The sequence below is a fragment of the Medicago sativa genome, chromosome 1 (assembly GCF_051527215.1).
Source record: "Medicago sativa cultivar Bolivia chromosome 1, Bolivia_mono, whole genome shotgun sequence".
NCBI lineage: Eukaryota > Viridiplantae > Streptophyta > Magnoliopsida > Fabales > Fabaceae > Medicago > Medicago sativa.
In genome coordinates this window covers 90567394-90579807 of record NC_140749.1, presented here as the reverse complement: position 1 = coordinate 90579807, position 12414 = coordinate 90567394, and the positions used below count along the sequence as shown (strand labels likewise).

At 32.3% G+C, this 12414-nt stretch overlaps 1 long non-coding RNA gene across 1 annotated transcript; it reads right to left on the bottom strand.

The window, feature by feature from the left end:
• Positions 1–4364: 4364 nt before the first annotated feature.
• Positions 4365–7385, bottom strand: LOC146959022 (uncharacterized). The gene is made up of 6 exons (XR_015024780.1): positions 7068–7385; positions 6941–6967; positions 6461–6538; positions 6031–6127; positions 5761–5785; positions 4365–4695 (listed from the first exon to the last, which is right to left on the bottom strand). It is a non-coding gene; the product is annotated as an uncharacterized LOC146959022 (long non-coding RNA).
• Positions 7386–12414: the final 5029 nt, after the last annotated feature.

Below are 12414 nucleotides of genomic sequence, written 5' to 3'. Positions count from 1 at the left end.
ATTGCTGCTACTAGCAACAGAATATTTTGTACGAAAATAGATACGAAAAAATAGGACCAGTCAATCGCTGAATTAATGACAAAAATGGATGGGTTAATTAATTAAAGATTCAGTCAAAGATCGGATGTATTAAAGTAATTCAATTCATTTATTTACAAACTTTTCTTTTTTATTTTAATTCAAATTTAATGTTTGAATAAAAAATTCACCTTCTTTTATCTATTCATTCATTATTTTATTTTCTTTTTCGGTACTACAATCTATCTATGTATTCATTCAATCTTTTCTTTTTTGTTATAAATCTATTAATTAAGGTTAAGGTTAAGGATGAAATGAAATCATAAAATTATTAAAATGAAATAATTCTTTTCACTTTATGGTAATTTAAATTGTGTCCCGTGAGCATAACTCAGTTGATAGGACAATGCATTATTATATACAGGAGTTGAGGTTCGAACCCCGGACACCCCACTTATTCACTTTATCTTATTCACTTTATAAGGTGAATTCTAGCCACTAAGCTACCTGGCTAAAAAAAAAAATTGTAAAATTAATTTTCCTACCAATTTAAATATTATTTTATAGTCCTTGTGATCTTAGCTGACTTGGTAAGGGATAATGCATATTATATGCAGGGGCCGGGGTTCGAACCCCAGACACCCCACTTATTCACTTTAAGGAGAATTTCTCTAGCCGCTAGGCTACTTGACCAAAAAAAAATATATTATTTTATAAAGTAAATATTGTTTTATACGAAAACATTGACATACACCGTGTCACTCCAATTTGAAGAGGTATCACCAAAGTTTGGCATCACATGTATGCTAATATTTCTTGGATTATCAATAACGGTAACCACTGGATTTTGGCTACTCTCATGGTTGCATGGCCATTATTGTCTAAAACGAATTAGTTAACCATAAATCTTTGATATTAATTGTAATATGCATTTTTTTATACCTTAGAAGCTTTTATTTTTGCTAAATACTACGATGTGCAATATTTTATAAGTTGATTTAAAAGATTTTAAATCAAATTTTAATTATGTTTTTTATTGAAGAAATACTGTATTTTTGTTGTTGAAGTATGAACAATGGATGCGGGCATGGACACCAAACTTATTACCTACGAACTTAAGTACATGCATTTTTTTTTAAAACACGGAATAGAGATGGACACCATAATACCATGCCGAAATAGTACCCATCATTATCGCTATCTAGTTTTTGTAAAAAAGAAAAACAAAAATCATCCATATCTAGATGTTTTTTTTTTTGTTGACAAAATCCATATCTAGATGTTAGCGGTTTAGTGTTGATTTTCCCCCTCCTTGCTTTCCTCTCCTAATAAGTTCTATAAACTTTAATCCTTCTTCTTAAGCCTTCATACGCCTTTCTGCACAAAACAAGAAAATTTGATTTTGTTTCCTTATGTGAATCAGAATCTTGCTATGAAAGCTAAGCCTAAGTAAATTAGGAAGTACATATATCTTCCATTCATGATTTGAATCCCATGATTTGATTGATTTGAATCAATCAATCATTCTTTTCCTCCAAGACTTCTCATTGAATGTCATTCAAATGTTCTGATTTGGTAAGGCTGTCGCGTGTATGCTCGGGATGTTTGCTATATAGCATTTCGCTATATATAGCAATGCTGTTATTTCTTAATGATCAAAATACAAAGGAATTGACCTTATTTATACTGATAGTTTTTTTTTTGGTTACATTTATATTAGAGACAAAGGTACAATTTAAATAGTTATAGTAATTAATGACATGAGTGTTAACACAATCTAAGAAGAATGGAAATTATCAAACATAGTGGCTTGATTAGCTTAACATGGTGGTGTAGTGAGGAAAATGGAATCTTAGGGTATTGGCAATGGAGAGGGTATGCAACCTATTCTTAATCTATATCATTTTGTGCATAAAGAAACTTATTAAAATAATTTGATATGGACAAAACCAGTTGATTATGTAAGAATAATTGTGATGTCGTTTCATGCGAGTAAAAATCATGCCCTCAAAAAAATGACGAACTTGAATTGATCCCATATCATAGTTCAAACGATGACACTAATGTATTTATTGTGGTATTTTATTTTTGTTAATATTAGTAAATACATATATTGGAAAAAAATTCAAGCATATAATTTATATAAACAGTAATATCATCTGATCATTTGAAAATGTTAGTACTGTATCAAAGAAGTGAATAATATCACTACCAAAAAAAGAAGTGAATAATATTCTTTTATTAATGATTATGAGTGTACATATAAATACTAAAAACTTGTGGTTTTCTTAAAGGACTCTTGCAACAAATTAATATGACGATAATATCTCAAGAATTGCTAATTTGGAGAAGCGTATGAAGATAGACTAGACCTTTCTACAAAAGTTACCCCAAGTGAAAATTTTGAGTAAATAGTAGAAAAGATTATTTGACCTTCTTCGTCTCATATATAATTGTCTTTACGAGGGGAAATGATAAATGTATTTTGCACTTCTTTTTTCTTTAGTCATGGTTTTATCCCATATGATTTTTTGGTAAGGTTTTTATGATTTTTTGGTAAGGTTTTTAACAAGGTAGATTATATCACATAAACGAATTAAGTATTCTTTTTCCTTCACTAGATTTTTTTTTTCCGGTGGTGTTTTTTCTTGTAAGGTTTAATGAGACTTATCCTTAATAGTCAATCAATGGGGATCAATGTCGTGAATATTACAAGTGAATATCCATTTAACCATGTGATTATTCGGTCATACTATTAGATCAAGCAAAACTATTGCACTTATCTCTTAAATGACACCATGATACTTATCTTCTAAGTCACACCTTCATATTCATCTCAAGTTATGTCATTGTACTTCTCTATAAATAAAAATCACATGAAACATAGTTAAAGATCACAAGAGAATAATATATCTCTCTCTTCTCTCTTTCTCCTTATCTACTTCTCTTAATTTTTATTCTTATATAATCAAGTTAAGAAATTTATTTCTATTCCTTTGTCGAGTTTTTTAAGCTTTTTTTTATAGACATTAAATTTTTTTTTCTAATAATTTTTTTGGGCAAAGGGATCATGCCCTAGTCCATGAATGAAAAAACTTTCAACTCAAATAACCCTTACAATTGTATTTATACTAGTATTTACACCCGTGCAACGCACGGGAAGAAAATTAATTAAAGAAAATTAATTATGAGAAGATTAATTATAAATATACATATTTTTATATACTTGTAGTTTGTTATACCTAATATGAAATACATTTAATTTTTTTTTTGACAGAATGAAATACATTTAATATTGATTAACATATATGTATATCTCAAAATTCACTATTATTTGTTAATCCAACAAACAAAATTTTTAACTCATTTTATTTTCAAACCATAAGTATATCTTACAGGCCCCGTGTTTTTGGAGTGCGGATTGAGTTGTGTATGAATTGTTTCTAAATCCTCTTAATTTTTGATGAGATAATTGTTCACTTAAAGATATATCCTCCTGACCTCCGCTTAACCACATGTATTTTCTTTATAAAGTCCCCATAAATTTAATAGCCACGTGTAAAGATTTGACTTGATTGATATGTATTATATCTATTTTTTTAAATAATGTATTATATCTGCTCATTTAGTAAATATTTGACTTGTATTATATCTACTTATCTAGTCGCTAACCAAAAAAAAATACTACACTACCAATTCTACGATCAAAGCATTACCCTTGAAGTAGCTAAACTACCTCCAATGCAATTCAAAAGTTGAATATGATTACATGTCAAATCATGTAGTGTTGTGAATCAACCAAATGGTTGAAGTTTAAAAAATGAGACGCTTAATATTTAAAATTCATCAATATAAATAATAAAGAAATAATGAAGTTGAAAACAATTGCAAAATGAATCAGCGTCATGCTTACACCAAGTATTGCAACAAAAGTGTTATCGAATGATGCGACATAACCAAATAACATAAGGCAAGAGTTAGAGATGCACTTGTAGATTTAAGTACAATACATGCCCACATAAGAACATAACTCCAGATAACAAAAGAAAAAAAATCAGGTACATTGCTTTCCTTGTGTATAAAAAGTTAAAAAAACCACCACCAGATCTTGCATAATTCCAACTGATCAACCACATATTCAAATTATAAAAAATTGCTTTCATTTTTGCCAAAATGGCCTTGTGTGTTAGGAGGAAGAAACAATATAATTTTGGTCTGGTTGGTGTATGGTTTGTGTTTTGTTGTATGATTGTGAAAGTTAAATTTGACTACAATTGTACTTTAACGATTTTATGATTAATAAGTGGATAGTTTGAGGAAGTTTCATGCATTTGTTACTAAAAGTATGAGCTAAATTAGTCTGTTATTAAGATATAAACATGTATACATTCACAAATATGTTACAGTCTCATCATGAGTAATACTAAATACACGTTAAAATCATTCAAATGTCATATTTAAGCTAGTAATGTATCTTCAAAAACGCTTGTGATTGCTTCTGAAAGCGAAAACCATTGGCATAGAATCATCAGCAGACCAAACAAAGATACGATAAAGTTGCTGCTAACTCTTAAGCCTTGAAGTGCCTTGAAAAATCCATCAATTGGTGACAATCCACCCATCCCAACACTAATGAAGCTCACTAAAACCTTCTTACCATTGTAGTTTGAACCTTGCCTGTGGAAGTTATCAATAAATCATAACGCTATTGTACGTTTATCATATGCATAAAATTGAAAATTAACATAATCTATGAGATGCACATAACTCTTCCTTAAGCCCAAATAGTGACTCAGAACTTGATCGCCATCAAAAGAAGTAAAAGTTATTTAAGAATTTTGATTAGCCCTCCAATGCATTAAGAGGTCTGTGGGCCTGATTTGAAGTGCTCATAGTTTCAATTATATTTAGTTTGGCTCATATGAAAGCTAGAATATATGGGAAGCTCATTTGAAATGCATATAGTTGAAGACTGCATGGGGAAAAAATCCTTATAAAATTGGAGAAAACAACATATGGCAATAGATCAAAATGTACTTCAATTATAGTGAATATTGAATAAAAGGAGTAGTTAACTGTCAATAGAAGAGTGTGGCAAGAAAAAATAGTAGAAAGAGGGGGGAACTTGATCCGATTTGAATTTGAATTGTGGGGGTGAGGAATCTTTCACGGAAAAGTATATGAGGTTCAGGAACCATACAACCTGTTTTTGTCATACAGCTTTGAAGGAGTATAGAGAAAGATTCCTGAATAAAAGTAGCAGTAGCTAAAAATGTCTACTTTATTATTTCACACTAATGTCGCATGGACCAACAAAGCATCTTGGGTTTGACTTTGAAGATAAGAACCGAATATTGCAGATGGGTTTAAAAACCCCTTTTTTTTTTGTAGAAAGAGGGTTCTTTTTAAAAAGTGTTAACCTATAAATGGCATCAAAAAAAATCTCTCAGGAAGTCTATTTCTGACATCTAAATTATGGAAAGAAAATAACAAAATCCTTCCAATATGCAAACGCTCCTACCCCAACTAATGCAGTAGATGCAGAACAACACAAAACAATCATGTTAAGTTTTAGTCTTAACTTCACATTTGGATACACTAAAATGTAAGTTCCAAACAAAACTATAAAATCATATTTAAGCAAAAGTGACAGCAAAATGATTTTTTAAAAAGAATCTAAATTAAGTTAGAATAGAGCCAAAAATAAAATAGGAGTATCACTATTGATTAGAGGAAAAATACCTTTGGTTGGATTGGTATCAACTACCTGAAAAGTACAAAGCAACATAGCATTATTGGTAGCAGAAGTAAATCAAACAAATAAAGAACCAAGAAAGTTGAATCATCACTATAATCATCTTAGTTCATCTACTTGTAAAATAAGAAGTTTACAAACAGTGAATCTTAAGAAACACCTACTTGTAAAATAAGAAACACCGTAAAAAATATATGAGAACAATAAGAAGAAAGCCTTTAAAACTACAACAAAGTACAGTTTTCGCTGGGCCTCACCATGAATGGCAAAATTCTAAAGGACAGCCGAGATACCATTTTCGGCCACAAGAGAATTCTTTTACTACTGTGCTCTTATTTCTTCTTCCATGATGTGCTGAAAATAAAATAAAATAAAATAAAATAAGGTGAGATGGTGGAAATGGTGGAAACACAAAGAGCATAGAGAGATCAGTGCATAATGTGAAAATATACAATGGAGATTCTGCACACAACAATAAAAAAAAGATTATTTTTAGGGAACAAAAAAATGAATCTTGTGCTTGACTCTAAATAAATGAACCAGCATATTGTATACATAATGAGCTAGTAAAATGAAGTTATATAGTATTGTAAAAAACACCATTAAAATCATTAAAGAGTCACACCTAAGATCATCTACAAAGAAACAAAATGCAACAAAATAAACCAAAAAACAATAGAAGCTCACCTGGATGTGTAAGTAGCCCTCATAACACATCCCACTCATATAATCTTGAAACCTTTATTCAGACACTTTTACAAACACCTTGTGGGTTGAAGAAATCAGCAGCAGTGCATTTAAAAAATTGAAATAACTAATTAAAATCTTGATTCATCGCATAAATACTACCAAAATTCGATAACCAAATAACATGAAGAACTTTACTTGAAAGTATAATCCAAATTAATGGAAACTGAAATTGGGGTTTCTTTTGAGGAAATTCTACCACCAACTAATACAACAACTCAGTTCTCGTATTGGTTCAAAATCAAAAGAAAAAATTGAGGTTTCAGCAAAAGCATCAAAACAACCGTGAATGTGAACAAACAATTGAACATTCAACAAAAGAATAATAATAATATGGAATCAATTCATGAAATAAGAGATGGAAAGCAAGATGAAAACTCTTAGCACATTTTTAACTTATAGGGAGATGAACGAATTTACCTTATCATAGCCACTGATTGTTCATTGCTGTCAAAAACATTCAAAATATGAAAAATGAGAAAAACCCAAGCAATAATTTGAACAATAAAAAAATAACGAAATTAAAAAATGAGAGAGAGTCACTTACCCTTAAAGATCAAATCTGGTGTTGTAGATCCGTGTTGTACAATGGTTGAACCAAAAAATCTGAGGAAAAATAAAGAATGAAGAACTCAATAGTGAAAGAAGAACTCCATGTTTATGTTTATGTTGATGAGGAAAAGGGTTTGAAAAAGAAGGAGAAGAAGAAACAATGAAAGGGAAGAATAAAGAAAACGAAGAGAGAAGAAGCGGGTTTGAGATTATGAGAGAGAAAAAGAAATTTGCAGTTAGTGTGAGAAAGTTGGTATATGAGGTATGACAGTATGAGTCTTTGAGGAAGTGAATAGATATTTTTCCTAAAATTGTGGATTTGAGTGCATCTTCTTTGTATTTTAGTGGGGATTTGAATTTCAAAAGAATGAGTTTGGCGCCTAAGCCATGAGAGCTAAATTTGGCAAAAAGAGTGTACCTTGTAGTTTTTGTGATGTATAGGTGGATGACTTAAAAAATTGACACTTGTCAAAACATACCTAAAACTGGTCTTCTAATAGTCTAATATTAAGATTTACCCTTTCAACAATAATGACAGGACTCAAGCCTCATGACTTTCATGTCTAAGGACTATTGTTTTACCATTAAACCGAATATTTGGAGTTTCAGACGTTTGTTTTTAAGCTGAGCGTACACCTATTGTACTAATTTAATATCAATTATTTTTTTAAGGACAAATAATACCATTCAAAAAGTTACCCCTAAAAAATACTATTCAAAAAGTAATTGTAAATTCTTCAACAAAAAAAATAAAAAATAATATTAATATGTGAGATCTTAGTAATGTTTTTATTACTAATTAGTATGCGAGATCTTCGTAATATTTTTTTTACTAATGAAGAAAAGGAATTTTTTTAACTGCTTTATGGGTTAAGGAAATAAAAAACCCCAAACCCCTAAAACATACAACAGTTTTCGACTACAAGTCTCATTCTTCACTTGTATCCAATCCTCCAAAATATAAATCATGGCTGTTTTTAAACCATTTTTATTCTTCATTATTTTTGTACATTTTCTTGCTTTTGCTTTGGCTGTTGTCGCCGAACTAGGTCGTCGTGAGGTAACCTTTATCACTCTAGTTCACACCGTTATTCTTGTTTTCTTCTTTTTCTCAAATCTTTTTCATCCCTTTACGTTTTTTCAGGTCCAAGGGATTCCCAACGTCGACCAAACTTTTTGCCTTTATTACACCTTTGCTTCCACAATATACGGCTTTGGCGCCTGTGTCCTCATGCTCATCAGTCAAGTTTACGTAAACACGATCACCAAATGTCTTTGCTGCAGCAGAGATCTGGTCTCAAGTCGATCAGCCACTTGTGCAGCGTTCTTCTTCATTGTCTCATGGTAACTTTCCAATTATCATATTTAGTAAAGAGTAGATTGTTCATAATTAATTAAAGGGGAAATTAAAAAAAATGGTGTTGATAAACAAATCAACTTGACCTAGACCAAATATATAATTGAGATGAATTTGGCTTTTAGTTTGAGTTCAAATGTTGTTGTGTTATCAGGATTGTTTTTTTGGCAGCAGAAGCGTGCTTGTTGGCAGCATCTGTTACGAATGCAATCCAAAATGCGTATCTTAATGCGTTTTATTTAGGGCATGATTTGTCTTGCCTCATACTCAGCAAAGGTGTGTTTGCTGCTGGAGCTGCCTTGACCTTGTTTTCAATGTTGACTTCTATTTTGTACTATTGGGTATACTCCAAGGCTGACACTGTCTACTGGGAGAGGCACCATGGCAAAATACACAACCTCGTTCCTGAACTTGAAATGGCCTGAAGATTTACTGCTTTGAATACGGTTAGGCTTTAATTTACATAGTTTTGGTTGTTCAGAAACCTTGTTGGGTGGAGTATATATGTGATATTTACGCCGTAATAGGAGAATGCTTGAAACATTATAGATGGTAGTAGTATGGTGGGGGGTTCAATATATTATTGTTTCAAGTTTAAAAGTTGTGCTCTTGAAACAAATGGACTCATCCAATCACTTGTATTGGTGCATCGAATGCTTGCATTATCATGATGATAAAAACGAATTCATCCCTTCAACTGCTAGCAAAAACAAGAAGAGTGATAATGGATTACCATTAATCAAAACTGATGCAATTGTCGTACGTGGTACACCTCTCATACATCATATAATTTCCATCTATCGAAAATTCTTCTTCCACATTACAAGATCGAGGCATCTCCAATCCACATCTTCATATGCTTTCCAAAAATCAACCTTAAAAAAAACGAAGTCCTTTTTTTTTTTTTTTTTTTTTGCTTCATCTACCTCATTTGCTTTTAGAATACCACTAATCAAAACTAATGCAGTTGTCGTGCTACAACACTCGTACATCAACCTTTTCTATATATCGAAAAAATTAATGATCTAGGTATCTCGAGTCCACATATAGTCGTAAACTTTCTTAAAATCAACGTTAAACAAAACCTAGTTCTTTATCTTTTTTGCTTCATCCACCACCTAATTTGCTATCAAAGTATCATTCAAGATTTGCCTACCCTTTCCAAAAATTGATTTAGCATATGAAATTACCTTCTCAATAACTCTTTTCAGTCTATTTGCCAATATCTTATATAACACCTTGTACATAAATCAAACAAATGAAATTGGTCTAAAATAAGAAACCTTTTGAGAATTGTTTTTATTCTCTACCTTCAAAATAAACACAGTAAACATACAATTTAGACCTCTAACTACCCTTCCATGTGAGTGATACTCAATCATGTATCTCATGAAATCCAATAAAATATCATACATATATAAAGTCCGTACGTAAGAAACCAAAATTAATCCCACGAAGACTAGTATTCTTAAAACAAACACAGTTTCACATTGCTTGCTTGACATACTCAAACGCCTGTATCATGTTTTTGATATATTCAATTTTATGTTTATTAACAACTAACATTGTCGTGGGGGACTTAGGAACGTGGGTGGGTAGTGACTGGGTTTGGGACCTTTGCTTGGGGTGGTGTCCAGACGATCCCGTTGTGATAGGGAGGATTCGTGGTCTTGGACTCTGAGCCAGGATGGTCGGTACTCGGTCAAATCGGCTTATTCCCACCTTTTGCAAGGCCTCCCGGGTGTTGGGGTCCCTCCGGGTCTTACTTTGGAGGCGGTTTCTCGGGCCTGGAAGTCTTGTGTCCCGTCGAAAGTGGTTGTCTTCTCTTGGCAGCTTATTCTTGATAAGATTCCGACCAGGCTTAACCTTCTTGGTCGTGGTGTCCACCTTCCGAAAGGGGGTCTGGGGTGTGTCTTTTGTGAGGTGCCGTCTGAGTCTTCTATGCACCTTTTCATCTCTTGTTCTTCTATTCTTCCGGTTTGGTATCAGGTGTCTAGGTGGTTGGGTTGGGTTTTTGTGTCTCCCTTAGGTCTTGCCCAACATTTCTTGTCCTTTACGGGATTAGGTAGGGGGAAGAGAGTTAGGCTAGGTTTGCTTCTTGTTTGGCATGCTGTTATTTGGACCATCTGGACCTCTAGGAACGACCTTACTTTCTCTGGTGGCGCCCTTCGAGAGGAGCCTTTGGTGGATCGAGTAAAACTCTTAGCTTGGAAGTGGTTCCTGGCTAAGTGTCCTGCTAGTTCCTGCACTTATCATGAGTGGGAGGTGCAACCCATCCTGTGTTGGCAGCGGTAGGGTTTTTGGTGGTCGTTTTACCTGGGGTTGTTGGGGAGGTTGGTGGGGGTGTTGTTGCCTCTACCTTTCTGGCTGGCTTCCTTGGGTCTTTCTTTGCGATCTTTTCCCTGCAGGTGTTTTTTAGGTGGTTGGCTCGTTTGCCTGTTGTAGGGGCCTTTTTGTTGGGTGTTTTTTATTTGTTGTTCTAGGGGGCTTTTCTTGTTGGGGGTTCCTCTGGGGGGTCTCTCTTATCCCGGTTGTGGGGTTCGGGTCACCTCCGTGGGGTGTTTGTTAGTGGCGTCTTTTGGCGGCCTTTAGGTGTGCTTTGTACAGGTATCTCCTTATCTTCTATTTACAAGAGAAAGTTGACTTTTTAGATACATTAAATAATTTATGTATCTAGTCAAGAATCTAAACCAAATACATAAATTATTTAATGTATCTAAAAAATTAATTGTCTCTTGTAAATAAGACCGGAGGGAGTATTTATTATAATTATATTTGCCATTAAAAAAAAAAAAAACTAACATTGTGATAAAAGTGTGTTAGGTTTAAAAGATAAAAAAGCATTAACAAGTTTAATCATTAAAAAAAGAGAAATGATATTTTGACAACCACTTTTTGACAACTTTTGGACAACTTTCTCTCTCATACTCACATGATATTGTTATCCTCTCTCTTCCTTTTTCTCTCTCCATTGTTTTTGACCAATAAGAAGTGAGAAAAACAAGGTTGTCAACAAAGTTGTCATCAAATGGATGTCATAATATCATTACTCTTAAAAAAAATCCCCATAAATCTAAAAAGTTGTTATCCTTAGAAGTAGTTGGCTAAGAGTTGAGATGTAAAAATTGTGAAAACACAAGAAAGAGAGAAAATGGAGAGATCCATTTCCGTTCTGGACTAGTACAAGCCTCATGCCGCATTTTCTCAGTGTATTATCTTATATTTTACTCATTAATTGATTAGAAAATCCTGGCAAAGTTTTTTTTTTCTTTCCAAATAGTAATACAGTGAATAGAGGACTACAGTGAGAATACTACAAAGTACAAATAATCGTGCTCCAATTGAAATATTCGTTCTGACTTATTCATTTATTCATTCCATTTGTTTCAAAATAAATGGACGTTGTGTAAGATTTTTGCACATGTATTAAAAAAATACAATAAAGTTGTTAAAAACATGACAATTTTACTAAATCGACCTTATTAACTATTGATTTGTCTTTCACTATAAATTTAAAGTGGAATACAATACTTTAGAGGGTACAGTTGAAAAGAAATAAATAGTAGACATTCACTGGCATAGTGGCATAAGTTTTTAACAAGGGTTTGTACTCTTGTCTGACATAGGGGCATAAGTAATCTAAAAAGTACCTTACAAGTTTAAAAAGATAGTCAGGCCAATCGTTATCGTTTTTATATCAACGCTCAAACTCACCGATCATTAGAGTTACTGTACATGGCCACAAGATAATAGTATTATTTCTTTTACTTTTTTAATGTTTTTATTTATTTTAATATGTCCAAAAACTATACATTTAATATTGTGCCTTGCAAGACTATTTTAAATTTCGACGTACACCTATTAAGCAGATTATATGGTACATCTAAAAATTTGACTAATTAAATGGGTTATTTTTTGAATTTTTTTTGTTTTTTTATCACTCATAGTTATGATTACTAAATCTTATATTTTAAAAACGTCGATG